The 4,817-nt window shown below is 45.6% G+C and overlaps 1 pseudogene; it reads left to right on the forward strand.

Moving 5' to 3' along the window:
- The first annotated feature begins 421 nt into the window (after positions 1 to 421).
- LOC112935048 (large ribosomal subunit protein uL1 pseudogene) lies at positions 422 to 4,567 on the forward strand (annotated as a pseudogene).
- Positions 4,568 to 4,817: the final 250 nt, after the last annotated feature.

Consider the following 4,817-nt stretch of genomic DNA (forward strand, 5'->3'; position numbering starts at 1 on the left):
AATTTTATCTCAAGAGGATCAAAAAACCGTCCTCGCCAAAACAACTACTAATGGGATTCATATTTATTGATTATCAGTCTCCGAGTAGGTATCTCCCTTCCTATCCCTGTTTGGTCTTGTAATTTTTCTCCACGTGCACAGAAGTCATTCTTCTCTGAACGTCGGGAACCAACGTCGCCCACCGTCGCCTTTGCCCTGGCATCTGGCGCATTCCAGGAGCCAGCAATGCCCGCCTCGAGGCAGAGGGTGAAATGCCTCTAATGCGTGTAATTGCTCAACATCACCCTCATTCGTCGGAGGCAGGGAGGAGCTTCTTCCTGACATGATCAAGTCATTAGCTTCTACCGGACCTTAACTCCTCAACTTAGCATCATCCCAAAGTTCAGGATACAAGAAGGAATTGCGCTTGACCTAACGTAAAATGCAGCTGGAGGTGAAAAAGGAACAGGAATTGTATCCTTCCTTCTGTTTCCTTCTGCGGCTGAGGCTCAACCGCTGGAGGCAGATGGACCTTCCCGAAGCAGCAGGCAGATCAGATCGTTCTGAGGTTTGGGAACTAGTTCTGAACACGAACTCCTCTGCTCGACTATTACGGGAAGTCGGCATCCCCCAGGCTAGGTGGGCACGCAGCTCAGTGACCCCTGGTCCATGGCTGGGGGGCTGGGCCCGCGGGAGGCAGAGGCTGGGAAGTCCCGAGCCGTCAGCTGGGACAGAGCGAGATGAGCGCAGATGCTCTGTCAAGTGTCAGCGCGTCCCCTTAGTAAAAGAATAATTGAATAGAAAGGGTTTTCTTCAGAAGTAAACCGTGTCTGTAGTAAAAGGTTCACACCAAATAACAATTGCACCTACCATGTTTGCTTCGGTTTGGGGCCCCCAACAACCATCACACCCTCAGAAACATGCAAATGACTCCCATCGGGGTAAAAGTGCTCATAAAAACGTCTCAGACTGTTAGAAGATAGTGTCTATCAGAAGAACTATCAGAAGAATCCGTGTCCACGCTAAGCGCGTAAAGGAATTTCTCTCTGTGCTTCCGGTGCTGTTAAGAGTATTTGGTCTCAGCTCGATTCCTTTGAAGGATGTTTAGCCATCTAACACATTTTTGCCAATTCTAAACTTCTCTCCCACTTCTGTCTCTACTAAAGTCTTGGGCCCTGATTCTTGCATCCTACTGGACAAAGGTATCCAGCCCCCACCTTGGTTGTTATCAAAGAAGAAGAAATCATTTGCTCTTTGAAAACAAACGGTTTAAATAGCTTTTCCTAAAACCGTGTAGAACCATGGGCTGGGGACTCCATCTACTCGACGGCGTTCATCATTATCCCCCTTATTATGCCAAAAATGACCTGGGCAAATACCTGAAACCAATGTAACACTCGTGCCGACAATACTTCAATATTAAAAAAAAAAAAAAAGAAAGAAAGCAATGCCTCCTTTCCCCTGTCACCTCCCCTTACCCTGCATTATTTTCTCCACATCACTTGCCACCAGCAGAAATCGTCTGTAGATCGCTCTCTCCGGGATCAGCGTGAAACTCCCTGCTGCACAGGTGCACCCCGAGGGCAGGACGCTTGTACATCCTGGTCACATCAGTACTCAAAACGTGTCGGCATGAAACAGAAACGCCATAAGCTAAATGCATATAAAATTAAAGTAGCGCATCTCTTGCAGGTCTTGATATTTACGCAGCAAAAGAATTTGACTCAACACACTGTAGTGGCCATGATTCTGGATAACCCCTTACTCTCCTTTTGTTAAACATTTGAGGGAGGCCAAATTTTCTGGTTTCCTTTTACACACAGTAAAGAAACCCATCACCACAACCAAGACCCTTCCAGTGTAGAGCTTCCTTCTTGTCTGAATTCAATTATCCAGAGTACCTGAGAAAAATCCCAAATCCCTCTGTAATTACTCCCCACCTACCTTATCCATATTCATACGTTAAAACCGTGTCCGCTGAAACAAGACCAGGTGTTGTACAACTGTCCACAACCAGTATACCCACTAAACTCATTTGTAGGTCTAATTAGCATTAAATTGTCTTGAAAAATGTAAAAAAGTAAGATATTTATCCAAAAGAAGCTCCAAGTCTTTTCCTTTTTTTCCCCATATAGGTGGTAACTAGAACCTGAAAGTGTTCATTTCTTGGGAATAACTAATAAAATAAAGAAATGACTCCTTGGAACTACAGTCTACATAAGAAATTCAAAAGCAACAAAAGCAAAAAAAAAAAAAATTCAAAAGCAGATTTCCAAAGGGGGGGAAAAAGCAGATTTCTCCAACACTTCCAGATTTCTTACAACCCTTCCCCATTTTGAATTAAATCCTGAATGTCCATGGAGCTGCTAGTAAGCTGATTTACCTCCTTTCCACCCGTAGTACAATGAACACATTTGTTGTGGAGAAAATAGTGTCGGTTCCTCACATTTAGTCCAATTCAGTACCCCCAAAAAGAGGCCAAGTGAGGCTCACTGAACAAGTATCAAAATCCTTGAAAAGTCCGAACCTTGACTCTAGCTGTGCTGCACACAGTCTGCGAACGGTAACTGAGGACAAACCCGTTGTGTTCCGCGCCTGTCATTCCAGAACCCCCGCTATGAGCTCTTTCGGGTTGTCCTGCTTGGAGTCCGGCTCCTACAGGATGGGCTTCGTAGCAAAAGTAAGTTTGCGTCTCCATCAGCCAGGACAAGACAATATTGGCCACAGAAAGAAGGACCCTGGGGAGTAGCTACCACCGCTGGCGCTTCACGAGAAGCCTGGCCTGCACCCTTTGGTTTGGCGCAAACCGCACACGATAGACACCGTTACCCCCATTTTCAGCTGAGCCAGTGGAGCTTCAGGGACGTCACGGAAGACAGAGAGGGTTTGGGAGGCAACTCCGGCTCCAACACCCATGGGGTTTGCCTTCCCCACGTCGACTGCCCTCCACACCAAGGCCAAGCTGTACTTCTAGAATCCCCTCCAGTCTGCCTCCAGGACGCCAGGGCAGCGGTCCTCGCTCAGGCCTCTGCACCAGGGCACGCAGCCTCGGCCACACAGGCAGGGGCCACTCGCTTCTCCCATTTCTGGAGGCTGAGAAGTCCAAGGTCAAGGTGCCAGCAGAGCCAGCCTTGGTGAGGGGGCGCCCCACGCCTCCCAGCCCACGCTCCGCGGCGCCTTGAGCAAGTCCTCCCCTGGAAAAGACTTCTGCGTTAGCCAGGAAACTTCCACCTACTGGTTTTTCGACATATCTCGATTACTCCCAATACACCATATTATCCTCTTAGTCTTGTTCAGATCTCTTAATGGTTTCTAATGCTCTGGCCATTCCCTGTCTTTCCAAAATGCTTCAAAAACAAGGCATATCCCTCCCTCTCCTTATTTTGTCATCTTGCTTTCTTCTTCTTTCCAGCTAACGTTGCTTTGGTTTGCTCTTATCTGAAGATTGTTTTTCTGAATCCATATACCAACCCAATTCCTTCACCCAAGGAACAACTTGTACTTTTTTTTTCTTTTTTTCCCCCCAAATATAACTTTTTTAGGGCCTTTGATTCGTTCCCTTTGCTTCTGTCCTGACTGAAGCTAGTTTCACTCTTTGGAAGCGATGGTCTTTGATCTCCACTGGATCAGCTCCCCCAAACCACCTAATGAGATGTTGGGTTTTGGATGGATATAGAAATAATAAAGAGCCAAAGATGTAAAGGAAAAGTGAGAGAACAGAAGAAGGTGGCCGTGTCCCTAGTACAGTCATCAATTAACATTTATTCAATATTCACTGGGCCGTGAGATGAAACTAGATAAGATAAAATTTTGATGATCAGCTCACTGAATAATTAGGAATCTGTTAAATCGTAGTTTTAGAATCACAGACAGTGAGAAGTAGAAAAACCTTAGAGATCATCTATCCCATTCTGACACTTAAATGTCAGGGTACATGACTGGCCCAGGACCATACAGATAGTCAAAGCTGCCACTGCGGTTAGGCTCAAATGTCTGTAAAATAGCATCAAGCTCTGGGAGAAATTTCAAGAGAAATTTCTCGGGCACCGTCAGGCTTAAGTCCACCCCCCGCCCCAGGTTCTCTGTGTGTGTTTTGGGGGACCAGCAACACTGTGATGAGGCCAAGGCAGTGGACATTCCCCACGTGGACATTGAAGCGCTGAAGAAACTCAACAGGAATAAAAAACTAGTCAAGAAGCTGGCCAAGAAGTATGATGCCTTTTTGGCTTCAGAATCTCTGATCAAGCAGATTCCACGAATCCTGGGTCCAGGCCTGGATAAAGCTGGCAAGTTCCCTTCCTTGCTGACCCACAATGAGAACATGGTGGCCAAAGTGGATGAAGTGAAGTCCACCATTAAATTCCAGATGAAGAAGGTGCTATGTCTGGCAGCGGCTGTTGGCCACGTGAAGATGACGGACGACGAGCTTGTGTACAACATCCACGTAGCTGTCAATTTCCTGGGTCCTTGCTCAAGAAGAATTGGCAGAACGTCCGGGCTTTGTACATCAAGAGCACCATGGGCAAACCCCAGCGCCTTTACTAAGACCGTTTAATAAATCCTAGTGCTACCATTAAAAAAAAAAAAATTTACCAAAAAATATAATAATAATAATAATAAGAAGAATAAGTTTATAGGTTATGAAGACCACATTAGCATCCCCATTTTATTTTTTATTAAAAAATGGATCCAAACCCCTGCTTCACTTACTACATGTATAATTTGTGACATTGGGCAGATTACTTAGTCCGTGCCTCAATATCCTTGATAGAAAATAGATCTGATAATAACAACGTCAAAAGCCTTATCAAGTAACAAAGAGGATAACGCATTTATTA

This window comes from Vulpes vulpes, unplaced genomic scaffold (assembly GCF_048418805.1).
Source record: "Vulpes vulpes isolate BD-2025 unplaced genomic scaffold, VulVul3 u000000701, whole genome shotgun sequence".
NCBI classification, from domain to species: Eukaryota; Metazoa; Chordata; class Mammalia; order Carnivora; family Canidae; genus Vulpes; species Vulpes vulpes.